Consider the following 15033-nt stretch of genomic DNA (forward strand, 5'->3'; position numbering starts at 1 on the left):
GGTGGTCTACGCTCCCGTCGCATGTCGCAACTCGCCCCCCATCTCCTCCTGTGGAGTCGGAAGCTTCTGAGGTCGCTTCGCGCCATTCGTGTCCCCGGTGTGCTCAACCATGTGGCCGACGAGCTATCACGAGCTGCGCTGCCAGGAGAATGGCGACTCCACCCCCAGGTGGTTCAGCTGATCTGGAGAGAGTTCGGAGAGGCTCAGGTAGACCTGTTTGCCTCACCAGAAACCTCCCACTGCCAGTTGTTTTACTCTCTGACCGAGGGGACACTCGGGACAGATGCACTGGCTCACAGCTGGCCCCGGGGCCTGCGCAAATATGCGTTTCCCCCAGTGAGCCTACTTGCACAGACCCTGTGCAAAGTCAGGGAGGACGAGGAGCAGGTCTTGTTAGTTGCGCCTTACTGGCCCAACCGGATCTGGTTCCCAGAATTCTCACTCCTCGCGACAGCCCCTCCCTGGCCCATCCCTCTGAGGAAGGACCTCCTCTCTCAGAGACGGGGCACTCTTTGGCACCCGCGTCCAGACCACTGGAAACTCCATGTCTGGTCCCTGGACGGGACGCGGAGGTTCTAGGTGACTTACCCCCTGAGGTACTTAACACCATCACTTCGGCACGTGCACTGTCTACGAGACGTGCTTACGCCTCGAAGTGGAACCTGTTCGTCGAGTGGTGTTCTTCTCGCCGAGAAGACCCCCGAAGATGCTCGATCGGAGTCGTGCTTTCCTTCTTGCAGCAAGGGTTGGAGCGTAGGCTGTCCCCCTCCACCCTCAAAGTCCATACTGCTGCCATATCCGCTTACCACGACCACATAGATGGCAAATCTGTTGGTCAGCACGACCTGGTCATCAGGTTCCTTAGGGGGCGAGACGGTTAAATCCTCCTCGTCCCCCCTCCATACCCTCTTGGGACCTTACTCTGGTGCTCAGAGCACTCCAGGTTGCTCCCTTTGAGCCTTTGCTGTCAGCAGACTTAAAGATTCTCTCTATGAAGACTTTGCTGCTGGTGGCATTGGCCTCCATCAAGAGGGTAGGGGACCTGCAGTCATTTTCGGTCGACGAATCGTGCCTAAAGTTCGGGCCGGGTGACAGCCACGTGGTACTGAGACCCCGGCCTGGCTACGTGCCCAAGGTTCCTACCACTCCCTTCAGGGACCAGGTAGTGAGCCTGCAAGCGCTGCCCTCGGAGGAGGCAGACCCAGCCCTGGCTTTGCTCTGTCCAGTTCGCGCCTTGCGACTGTACATAGACAGAACTCGAAGCTTCAGGACCTCAGACCAGCTCTTTGTCTGTTACGGAGGCCAGCAGAAGGGAAAGGCTGTCTCCAAGCAGAGGATGGCCCACTGGATAGTGGATGCCATCGCCCTGGCTTACCAAGCTCAGGGCGTGCCCTGCCCGCTCAGGTTGCATGCCCACTCCACGAGAGGTGTGGCTTCCTCCTGGGCGCTGGCTCGTGGCGCCTCGCTAACAGACATTTGTAGAGCTGTGGGCTGGGCGACACCTAACACGTTCGCTAGATACTATAGCCTTCGCGTCGAGCCGGTCTCCTCCCGTGTTCTCGCCTCAGGTCAGAGGCACGGAGAGGCCCCGGCTTAGTGTCGGCTTGCTGCGCTACATGCGCATTCTATTCTCCAGAGAGTCCCTACGGGCAGACCCTGTTGAGTTCTCCGGTTACCCTTCGGCAGCCAACGTGGCGGAGCGTCTGGCACCAGGCCTATACTCCGTTGTATCCTTGAGAACCGGATTTAGGCTGGGTTCCATATGTGTGACCCTACGGGGATCCCATATGGCTTTTTCCACGGCTGCTCCTAAACGAAGCCCGTGTCTTTCCCTCTGGGAGAACCCATCTCTCACCGAGTGGAGTCACCCCAGTTCTTCCATATGTTGTACAACCTACAAGGTTAGTCCATATGTACTTATCCATATAACTCCTTCGGGGAAAGATATGGCTTCCGCAGCGTTCCTTATCGCATGTAAGGCTACGCTTTCCCAGCGTTATCCAATTGTCGCACTGAGTGGGTTTTGGGAACAACAGTGATCGACCCTCTCTGTGTGAGCCTGGTCCCACCGTCCTTAGGCAAGGGGGTTCAGGTGGCTCACGACAGAGCGCTGGAAGAGGGCAGCTCCTGTGGCGCTTTGGTAGGGATTCCTATTCGTCGGTCTGTCCGACGTACGTCGAACGTGACCGACTGAATGGGAACGTCTCGGTTACATAGGTAACCCTCGTTCCCTGAAGGAGGGAACGGAGACGTACGTCCCGTCGCCACAGGCGTTGTCCTGCTGATGCTGCCGCCTGCTGGGTTCGGCTCCTCAGCGAAAACCTGAAGATGCAACGCACCTGCTGCTCATTATATACCCGCGCTGCGAGGCGAACAGCTGATGCATATGATTGCATGCCAATGTGCATTGGCTCGTTTTAGTTACACTCGAAGTAGATTGGCCTCTCTAGCGAGATTCCTATTCGTCGGTCTGTCCGACGTACGTCTCCGTTCCCTCCTTCAGGGAACGAGGGTTACCTATGAAACCGAGACGTTGTCACTGATGATTGTCATTTGGACCTTTCTGAATTACAATCCGCCATCAAAATAAGTTTAATTATTTCAGCTGCTGAGAAAAGGCTATAAATGTGCCACTACTGGCAGCTTTCTCACATGATAAAACCAACTAGCCTGGACGGGACTCCTTCCTTTGTTTACGGACGTGACGTAATGACGCACAGACGAACTGCTGCATGCTTGAATTTCCCGTGGAAATTTGCCATGTCGCTCTTATTATAAAACATTATTACAAACTTACTGTTGTGAATTGAGACAGGATTATTAGATAGTTTGGAACACTGGCTGGTTATGTACTTGTTCATAAGTTGATTTTGGATCATTTTTAACCCAAAAAAGTTGCGGACTGCAGCTTTAAGTTATAAGAGGAACTATATTTATAATAATATTGTTCTCATATAAAATAAATATATTATATTATTATTAACCTAAACCAAACACAATGATAAATAAATAAATAAATAAGTAAATTAATTAATTAACTTATGTTATGTGTTTGGAATATTATATATCGTCATATAAGACATATAGGGCCCTATCTTGCACCCAGCGCAATTGACTTTGTACACTGACGCATGTGTTATTCCTATTTTGCACCCGCGCAAAGCGCGCTTTTCCCTCCACAGAAGCACGTCGCTAAACTAGTGAATGAACTTGCGCTCCCTTGGCGGTTCAGCGCAAAAAAGGAGGCGTGTTCCGGCGCAAACAATCCCTGGTGCTATTTTGCTGTTCCATTAAACAATTGCGCCACTGACCAGAAAAAACCTAGTCTAAAGTCAGTGGCGCGTTGCGCGTTGTTCATTATGCTATTTTAAGGGCGCATGCTTGACCATAATGTAACGCGCATACACTTTGCTCATGTAATCTACACAGATGCAACAGTTATTTTTGCAAATCATATGTTACACTAAAAAAATATTAACACATGAGATGATGGAAATCATTGTGGTGTGCCACGAAGATGTGAAAAAACCTGTTTAACCAACGCTATTTTGGGTGGGTTTCTCCCATCCCCATACAACACAACTTCTCTGTCTTTCACTGCTCTTACAAGAACATCAGTCTCCTCGGCTGTGAACCGCTCCTGGCGTGCGCCAGGTAAATACGCCATAATAATAGCAAGCCATAATAGAACTTGCGCACCTGCTTTTAAAGGGAATGTTGGATGATGCTCTGATTGGTTTATTTCACGTTACGCCCAAACCACACCTATGAATAATGAAGCTACTTCAGACCAACCCATTTTAGATTTGCGCCGGGCGCAAGAGCCATTTATCCCACCGGGAAAATAGCAACAGCGCCGAGACCCGCCCACAAAGTTACTTGCGCTTCGCGCTTTGACACTTGCGTTTCAGATCGTTAAAATAGGGCCCATAGTTCCATTTGATGGTGGTATTCCATTTCATTTGATGGATCTGCAGCGAAATAAATTTGAGATAGTATTATTATTGATGATGATTATGTAGTTAAGTATATTATTGATATGGAAGTTGTAAGTCTGTATCTGCTCTGGGCTGGGTTTCCCGATAACGTTGTCTCTTAGCGCGCTACGAAGACTCTAAAGGTAGACCTTAACTGAAGATGTACCGTTTCTAGGCGTGTTCCCTGAACTATACCTTATGAGGTTGCTTAAGGTATATCTTCTTAAGTGCAACATTACCAGGTGCTGTCCATGGCAGCAGTGCTGAATTAGTTGATATTGATGGCTCGAGAATCGATAATTCACTCTATATTTTTTCACTCTAAATTTTTAATTCCTTGGAGATGCGTCATGCAGCTAGATACAGACTTACAACTTCCATATCAATAATATACTTAACTGCATAATCATCATCAATAATAATACTATCTCAAATTTATTTCGCTGCAGATATGTAGGTATCGCGTTTATATAGTTTTTTTTTAAATGTTTTAAAAAAATTTTTATAAATATTCACAAACTTGTTAACTTTATCATGAATTTTATGATATATTCCTATTGTAAAATATGTGGAAGTGCATGTGTTTTGTTGTGCGATGAGTTTGCACGGCAGTTAGAGCTGTTGGATATACGAAATCTCCCCCGAAATACATAAAAGTATGTGGCCAGTTAACTGGGAGAAGAATAGAGTAAACTTTGTTTCATAAACAATGTGCATCTGATATGAATAAAACACTTCAAATTATAATTGAAAGGGTTATTATTGCAGCTTCCGTAGGCATCAGTGTAATTTGAATTTAACAAACTATAAATGTAATTTTTTTATGCAGTAGCCTACTTAATTCAAATGTGTATTTAAATGTCTGAAACCTAAAATAAAGCGTGATGAGGTTAAAAACAGCAAATAGTTGTGATAACGTTACATGACAAGTGCAGAGCGCGTGTCTGTCTCTGGTTCAGTGCCAAAGCACATTTGAATTTAGCAGAGAATCTTTGCATTTTATTTTTTGCCATAATCCTAATCAAACACTGGGTGTATTACAGCTTCAGAATAATATTCGTATTGACTGTCAGCAGTGATAAGGTATAGCTTAGAGTGCTCCAGACCAACCTTACGAAAGTATGACTTACAGAAGGTACACTTAAGTAAGAACGTTTCGGGAAACACGCATTAACGTTAAGGTACAGCTTAAGGTATAATTTAAGAACGACGTAGATTTAAGAAAGTTTCGGGAAACCCAGCCCTGATCATTACAAATACTCTCAGAGGTGATTGAGCGGTAACATTGGCTGACGTGTGTCATGGCAGTGTGGTTGCGAGCTGACTCTCATTTACTTTCTGACACAATGCTTTGTCACCTCTATCATAAATATTCAGTGGAGAAAATCCTGTTCTATCTTCCGTAACAACCAATAAATTTCAGCCCCAAAATGAAACTCGTCAATGTCCCTTGAAAGTCAATAATTCACATCGGTAATCTCTAAATATACTTTCCTGTTTTTGTTCTGCACCAGGTGAGATAATGATGCATTTTGCTTTTTTTTTAATGCATGATGTTGTTCATCTAGCTGCAGACACATTTTCCCCTTAGACAGGCCTCAGTTAGCACCACAGTCAGTATGTCTTCAGATTTCCATCATGCTCTCTGATGTCATTACAGATGGAGAGCTTGCCTTATCTAAAACAAGGCCAAAGCTATAAGTATCATTTACAACTATTGCTACATGGCCCATCACTATTTACCGTAATTATGAACCATTCGATGCTGTTGCACAAGGAATTTGAGGCATTTTCAGGCTCATAACTTGACTTAGGGCCTCTCCAAGGTCTGTGGTTGATGTAGTGGCCAATAAAGTATAGCTCTTGACAGACTTAAGTCATATGGCGCAGTGCTAAGGAGAAGAGAGAGAGCCAAAAAAACAGGGGATGAGAGATGCAAGAGGGGCTCTTGTGAGCCGAAAGCTGTTTGAGTCTGTCAGTGTAAATGATGTGAACAGCAGCATCCACAAGAGGCCTTTTCTACACACACACTGACTGCAAAGTACTCCATACAGACACTCAGCATAACCAGTGATGGAGAACAAGTGCAGCAGAAAATCATCTTCTGTTGACAGCTGTGATTAGCAGTAATGCTAATTGTGAATTATGTTGTCAAGAATGGAGCGGCCTTTATTCTTAATTGAAATGTGCTTTTGTTGTGCTTCAATAGATATTTAAAAAGCCATTTTTAGCTGTGTGTGTATGTGTATATATACATACGTTCAGAGTTAGACTGTTTTGTGTATGTCCGATTGAAATCAGATCAGATTATGAAATGTGACATATTAGCTACATTCATATGTGGTTTGAAATCCTATTCCAATCGCATTTCTGGAAATCAGTTTCAGTCTGACTGCTCTGATCAGATTTTGCGTGGTTTCTATCTTTCTCACGCCATATAAAATGTAAATGTCAGATGCTGTTAAAGGAAACATGCTGAAAGTCACTGCGGAAAAAAAAGGTTGTGTTGTCGCAAAGTGCTGGGCGAGCAGAAAATGACAATATAACGGAGACGTGTTTTGAGACGATAGCACGGAATCGAGTCACTCAAACCAGCCTCCTACGTTTCTGCATTGTCACGTTGTAAATAAGACAACATCTGTATGCAAAGCCCTCCATGTTGCCATGTTGTTTTTGGCGTATACCTAGCAACACAACGACATTGCTATAGAAACCAATGCAGATATTTAGGAAAACGAAAGAGCGGCATGGGATACAAATCGGATCTGAACAGTTGCGATACACAATGTGGACAGTCTATCATTTAAATCAGATTCCAGTCAGATACACAAATAATTGGATTTGGACTGACAGTGTCAACATAGCCTCAGGCATCTAGACATGGTCAAGACAATCTGCTAGAGTTCAAAACGAGCATCAGAATGGGGAAGAAAGGTAATTTAAGTGACTTTGAACATGACTTGGTTGTTTGTGCCAGATGGGCTGGTTTGAATATTTCAGAAACTGATGATCTACTGGGATTTTCACACACAACAATCTCTAGGTTTTACAGAAAATGGTCCAAAAAAGAGAGCGGCAGTTTAGTGGGTGAAAATGCCTTGTTGATGCCAGAGGTCAAAAAAATCTTACTGACCTTAAGCATTTTGAACAGTATAGTGTATATTGCATTGTATAGCACTTAAATGTAATGGGATGTTGGAAAATCTCTCTATCCTCTCATGTACTGTATTTATTGCAAATAATCCCCATTTACTGGGTTTTTGTATTACTGCTTACTCCAAGTAATTAAAGTGATCTAAACATGTGCAACTGAAAACCTTGAATATTTAATGAACATTCTGTTCCTAAAAAGAATTTAACAGGACAACCTAAAAAGCTATTTGCAGTATTATTTCATTGCTTTGTTTGCAAAGCCAGGATTCTGCAATTATGGGGGAAAACGGAAATGAACATTAATGCATTAATTCAGAGATAATTGCCGGAATCATTCCATTTTATTGGTATGATCAAAATAGCTTTGAAGGAAGTATTTGAGTTATGAAGCAAAAAGGCATTTATGTAGTTCATTTCAGCATAATGAAGTGAGGAGCTTAAAATACAACATGACTGCTAGGCCATGTGCAAATGAAAGTGTTAAATGGTATTTTAACACGAGTAGAGGACATATCTGATGCAACACACTTTGTTTTATCTGTTTGAATGAACAGAGAAGTACATTTCGATATATTTTTGCTAGACCATATTGTTTGGCTATGCGTTTTTTTATTAAGAATTTGGAGAATTGGAAATAAATATCCAAAGACTTTTCCAAATCATTACAGCACTGTACATTTACTCCAAGATCACATATCAGGCATGCTTTGTGTTTTACAAGCGTTTACTTCATGCATAGTGATATATATTTTAGTGATATATTTTGAGTGGTATCATGTGCACAAGTGATATATTTTGAGATTGGTATCATGTGCACAAGATATGTACACATTGGTTGTTATAGTAATTATGCAAAACTGCTGTTCAGTCTACAAAAAGCCAAGCAAATTTGGTGGAAAAAAAACAGGCCCTGATTTCGCCATGCAGCAGGTTTGAATGATCTCATTTGCTTTCTGTGGTATTCAGAATAGCCACTTATAATAAATTAGTGAATTGTTTATGCCTTAACAACTGTGCCAAAAGTAAATCTTATGCATTTTCGGTAAATTAAAATGCATAAAAAATGATTGATATGATTCAATTAAAAAAAAAAATAAAAAAAAAAAAGAATTGCTGAGGCCAAGAACTCTGGAATATTCTAGCTTTATTTTCATTAAGATGTTTCTATATAACATGTTTATGCAACATGTCAGACGTGTCTGTTAATGCATTAATCTTTACCATTATAATAGTAACAAATGATGTCTCAGCTAATTAAAAATCATGCTTTATTTTCAATTATAACAATGTGTCCATCTACTTTATTAAAATTGAGTCTTTAGGCTGGAGTGGATTAAGGATTTATGGTATTGAAATAAATTAAGCACTGTTCTGCCAAGTACTTCAAATGAGCAACACTAGAGTTTACTGAGATTTGATAGGATGTCTAAACACTATAGATCTTCTCAGGGCAAACCTATCTCTCCTGATTTATCTAATAATGTCAGTTCTGTCTGTTTTGATTAGCTGTAAAGGACTTAAAAGCATTAGATTGAGAAGAACAGACTTCAGGTGGTTCAGAAATTAATTTCATCTGTCCGCCTAAACCTTAGACCATAAGAATAGTGTCATTACACAGTCAGGGTTGCAGGCTGTCCATAGCACCATGGAAAAATGAATGCGCATTCTGCCATCTAACACAACATTATGGCAAGACCCTCAGGTTATTGCTTGCTCACACAGACCATCTTTTTGTATGTTCGAGAAGCCTGTTAAAATGATACAGGACTGCAGACATTTGATGAACAACTCGAAGGTGCAGGGAAGATATTAATTTTTCAATTTGCTGTAATTATGTGATTGCACTATTACATTTCTGCTCTGCTTCATTCCAGGTGCACCTGCAAATAATTGACAGAGCATGATATTATATTTACAACTCATATTGTATTTATAACTTTGATTGTGATATTATATTTACTCATATTGTGTTCATTACCAAGGCTTTATTTGTTTTTGTAAATAACTGTACAGCACTTAATTAAAATCAACTTTTTACTTGTGCATTTAATATGTTTTATTATACTTTATGACCCCACCCTACAAGAAACCAGAAGCATTCAAAGGTTACAGTTGAATCTGCTAAAATGAAAGTATTTTTTATTTTTTTTTCACTGAAAAAAGTCTTTCTTGGATTCGAAATTTACCAGTGATGTGTTGCAGAAGCCTTTTTGTGGAAACTGTGATATTATTTTTAGGATTCTTTGATTAGTAGAAAGTTCAAAAGAACAGCATTGATTTGAAAAGGAAATCTTTTAAAACAGTATAAATGTCTTTACTGTAATTTTAAACAATCCTAACAGAATAAAATTATTATTTTCTTTAAAATTGTTACATACAGTAGACTTTATGTTCAGGCAAACATGTTTACTTATGCTTTTCTACCTAAACCAGGAATGTCCAATCATGCTCCTGGAGGGCCAACGTCCTACAGAATTTAGCTTCAACCTGCCCCTAACATGTATACTTGCCTGGGCTGCATTCAAAATCGTAAAAATTCTGCCTTCTGCCATTGGCGGATGCATTGCAAGGTAGGAAAGCATCAATGCACGTCTGAATCCAGTGTTAGCTTCAATTGTGCGCACAGTGTGCAAACACTGTCTGCAAAGTCATCACCTGGTAGGGCAGTGAGGCAACAAGTCTGCTGCCTAAGTTTTGGGACGCAGCCCTCGAAGTTTTTAGTGATTCTGAAGACCTTTATTAGCTGGTTCAGATGTGTTTAATTGGGGTTGGAACTAAAATATGGACTACAGGACCGTGGCCCTCCAGGAGCAGGTGCAAGATTCTGTGCTCAAATGCTCATATTTATCACTCTTACAGTTTAAATGGTTTTAACGTGTGTGTGTGTGTGTGTGTGTGTGTGTGTGTGTGGGGTCTACATTGATTTTTAATGAGACTGGAAGTGAAAAACAGGCAAAGGGAAACAGTTGTGCCCATTATTTGTTCTAAATCCTCATGGATAAAATGTGCAAATGGTTGACCAGTCTGACATTAACTCAAATACTATATCTGGAATAAGTACTTTTTGTTCCTGTGTACATATTCATGTCAACAGTTACAATCATGATAAAAACCTGCAAGTGCATGGGTGACTACACATTTTATTCATGTATGATTAGCACTGTAAGTAGCCAACATGCTTTACTGCCATTCACCAATTCAAGTGCTACTTCCAATATCTGTTGGAAGGGCAGCAGTTGCCTAGAAACAGCCGTCACAATTCTATCTATATTTGTGGTGTTAGTGGTTGTGCATTGTGCATTTCATCAGTTCAAGATAAACAGAATGTTCAGCAGCAACCCAGATGCTCCGAAGCTTCAGGTGCTGGTCTGATGCCCCGAACCCCGGGGCTGTGAAGACTAGGGATGAAATGACAGAGTTGATCAGCCTGTAATGTTTCAGTCACAGTGTTTACTGGCCCAAGGCCAGTGTGGAAGGAAAGAGAGGAAGTTGAGTCCTTCTTGCCAGAGGCTTCCACCATTTTCTCGTGTTTGCTCAAACAGGCTAGAGTTGTAAAATGGGGCTGTAATAAAGAAGAGTCTAGGGAATGTGGCACAATATGGCCGAATCTAGATGTTATTTATGGTGTTAATACAGACTTCAGCACTGTTCTTTCTCCCTGTGGAACCTGAGCAGTCCATGACTCATAATACTCTAATGACAATACAGATTCGATTGTGGGATTGAGACTGACACAGTCTTATAGTCCCTTTGGTAGGAAATAAGATGCGTTTCAGAGGAAGTTGTTTGAGAACATTACATTCTTTCGTTGTGGTTAAGGCCACCAGCACCATAAACTCTCTCTCTCTCTCTCTCTCTCTCTCTCTCTCTCTCTCTCTCTCTCTCTCTCTCTCTCTCAATCTATCTATCCACATGCTTGAATACTTGAATTTCAGACACAAGGATTTAAGGACTGGAAAGTATGTGAAAACAAGCATAGGTCCTTGAAAGTGCTTGAATTAAACATATACTAATTTTTTAGCATCATGGTGCCATTACAAAAATTGTCCTTTATGCACTGCCATAGTGTTACGTGCTGCGTGTGTTTTGGATGTGTTTTTTTTTTTGTCTCTGCCATTCTGTTCTTCGGTTTTGCTGTCTTGCTCTTAGGTCTCCGCTGAATGGAGTAAACCAATCAAGTGCCGCCCTGCTGGTTAAAGGTTTTCTGGCGTGTCCTGATTAGCAGAGCAGTGTGTGTGTGTGTTCAGGTGTTTGAGTTAGAACCTGTTCAGAATTTGTATCTGTTTCGTTATGGACGTGTGTATCCAACACTTTTGTACTCGTTAAGCTTTATGCTGAGAGTTGTTAAGAGTAATTGTTTATTACCTTTTGGGGAAACAGAGAACAGGTAAGCAGGTTGTGCGATATACATACTGCCCACAGCTATCAAGTGTTAGACACATCAGGTAAGAGACGTGAGCGCCCTCCTTGTAATTTTGCTCTTAGTTAGGGTAGATTAGGTTAGATTTAACGCAGAAGATTTCGGGTTTGCTTTTCACATTTTTCTTTGGTTAGTAAGTTTAGAGGGTTTTGGGGAACTTAGTTTATGAACTACATTGTTTTATTCTTTTCTTTAATTTGGCACCATCCTAGTTCCTTTTTCCCCATTAGTTTATTGTATTTTTCTTTATTTATATTTCCTTCAAAGTGCATTGTAATATAGCTCACATATACTGTCTAGTGGTTTTGGCTTTAAATAACTAATAAATCAATTGGCTTTAATGCTTTTGTGCCTGGTCTTTTCTGCTGCCCGTCCACCACAGCAATATCAACAACTAAATGTTATGTTCTACCCTAGACCTTTAAAAGTTTGTAACACAAAGCCAGAACAAAACAGTGTTACTAATTGTGGGGAAAGCATGAAAAACCTGGAAATTAAAAAAGGGCATAGATGCATGATGAACGCGTGAGAAGCGTGGAGCTATTTAGATAGCTCAGTGCCAGGGAGGTGCAAAATCAATGATGCTTGGCTCAATATTGAGCTTCATAAAATTGGTTAATCGAAGTTCCATTGAATAATGCTTAATAAAGTAGTGTTTATATTCGCAGCGTTGCTTCGTTTACAGAGGTAACTGGGGAAACCAATATATTTCTGCTGTTCCATAAGCACCATCTATTGTCAGAGATTGAAACTGCATTTTCCGTCAGCACATCTGCCATTTTTGTTCAGACCAATGCGAAGATCGACACATTTTTATGCAACTTACACATAGTTTTGTAAATGTTAACCAACTGATTGATAATAAGCGAATGTGCTTTCATATGTGCTTTATATATTTTTTTTATGTGCTTTATATTTTTATAAAACTTGTTTTTGTCAAAACTTGTATTATTTTTACATTCATTTTATGGTTTAGGATGTTACCATAAACACTGATCTCCCCCTAATTTGTTATTCATTTTATTCGCGGGTCTTAAAAAAGGTCTTAAAAAGCTTTAAAATTGATTTTTAAAAACCTTGCAGATAGGCTGTACAGGTGATTAACAAATAATTTTAAATATTCTGAATGTTTTTTTAATGCCAAACAATTACCTTATCCATATAATTTCATTTAAAATCCAAATAGGAGAGCAGGCTTGTACAGTGCACAACAGAGTGAGCAAGTTTGAAAGAGATGCAGATTGTAGCTTTCTTATTCCTGTTTTTAACATTTATTTCACACTGCTTTTTAGTTTTCTCTTTCATGAATCATTACTTTATTAAAAACATTCAAATATAGAGAGAATGCTATATAATTTTTTTTTTCAATTAAAATGATCATTTGACCTTTAAATTAGTTTTTCAGATTGACAGTAACAAAGCCAACTTTATTGTCATTGTGCTTGATATAAAATTAAAGGTGCTTTAAAAAGTCCTTAAATCTGTTGTTCATGAAAGTGTGGGAACCCTGTATCCATCTACCAGTCTATCCATTCTTTTGAATGTTCACATGTGTCAGTGAGTGATGGTTACAACGGTCTTAGTCAAAATGCTACTTATTGGTCTTCAGTAAAAAAAAATAATAATAATAATTTCCTTATTTGAGAAATTGTATGTTTTTTATATTTAAATTTCTTATAATTTGTTAATATAAATATTAATATTTAATGTTTTAAATGTGTTCAGAAGCATATTTGTTTTGCTGTGGTGTCAAAATTGGTATAGACAGACATGACATTTTACCCATAAATGTTTGTGTCGTGACAATAGTGCTGAGTCATTTAATAGTGCTGACCTAGTGTCATGAAGCATTAGCATACATATAGACTTATGAAGGGTAGATCCTAGATCATCAGACTTCATCTTAGAAGTCACTCTGAGAGAAAATCACACTGTCAGCATATACAGTATGTTTAATATGAATATAGGTAAGTGTTGAATAATGTATCTGGATGGATTACCAGACTTGTGTCAAACAACTGTAGCTCTTTTTCAAAGGTCAAATTCAAGCTTCTTCCTTCAGTGCTTGTACTGTAGGTTGGTTGTGAACACCATACTTACACATGCAATAAATTCCCATCCATTTTTTTGCAGGCATGTTCACCGTTCCACTGCATGGCTGGTATCCCTTCAGCAGCCTGTTAAAAGATATGTCATATCATATGAGACAGCTAAATGTATATGGAAATGCACTTGAAGCACCTGTCACCTGCTGCTGGCGATGGAAAAATATGCAAATGTGAAAGCAATGCTCAAAGTACATTAAAAGACGAAAACTGCCCCCAAAGGCCACAGCTGAATGCTTCACAGGCTTGATGAGAGAGATGTTGCTCTGTCAGATGTCTAAAGATGACCATTTTGCAGCCTTTGCCAGAAGCCCAATTCAGCATTTCTTATTCATGCTTCCTGGACTGGATGACAAACAGAAGTGCTGTAAGCGTCATGTAACTTTGGTTCTGCCTTTTTTCTCTCTCTGAAATGAGCATCTGGGAAAAAATGTAGACATTAGGGTTAAATGCTAAAAAGGGACCCTAAGGTGGTCTTATTACTTGTAGTGCATAATCAAATTACTTTGTTTTACTTTGTTCACTAACTATAACTTTATTCACTCAGTGTTTAGCCTGTTTAAAACTCCAAATGTGCCTAACTCCAGATAGGTTTGAGCATGTTCGCTTAAAGTCAAGTTTTTCTGTGTAGTTGCGTGTGGCTGGTTCGTATGCTAGAAATAATGCCTTTAGCAGAGACTAGCATGAAGAACAGTACCTGGAGATATCCAGAAAATACTGAAACTGAAATTCAGTGTTATGACTCACAGTACTATTATTTCAACAAAGAAGTGCCTGTAATCTGGGGTAAATAAAGAATGCAGAGGTTCAGTGGGGTTTGGGGGATTGTGGCAACATCCCTGTGGCCCTCTGTCGCTTTTATCTGCAGCATGCAGGAATTTTGCCATTTGTAGACACACACCTCCTGGAGAAGTTCAATTAACTTCATCTACCTACCTTTTTTTGGATTAAATTTAGAACAGTCATGCTATGTAGATGAGTTAGTTCAAAGCCTATGATTTGTGAAAATCTGCCAGCTTCTCATTAGGACAAACGGGATGAATTCACTAAAGAATGCACCACTTTTACACACAGTATTTCAACACCTGCACCTTATGCCTAACCACCTGCAATCCCCTTTAACCAGGTGCAATGTACGCACTTGGCTAAACTGGTATTTAGAAGATATAAGCATTCAAAACTCACAATCTCTCACTTACATGGTTCAATATAAGTGAGAGATAATATAGATATGGATCAATGATTTTGAAGAGGTCACAAAACGTATCAGACCCTTTGAATTTTGCACAGAATGATATATTTTAAAGTGATATGGAGGAGAAGAGGAGAAACAGTTAGAGATTAGAAGGAAACTGATACATTACCAAGCTCAACAGCT

Source organism: Chanodichthys erythropterus, chromosome 2 (assembly GCF_024489055.1).
Source record: "Chanodichthys erythropterus isolate Z2021 chromosome 2, ASM2448905v1, whole genome shotgun sequence".
In the NCBI taxonomy this organism is placed as follows: domain Eukaryota; kingdom Metazoa; phylum Chordata; class Actinopteri; order Cypriniformes; family Xenocyprididae; genus Chanodichthys; species Chanodichthys erythropterus.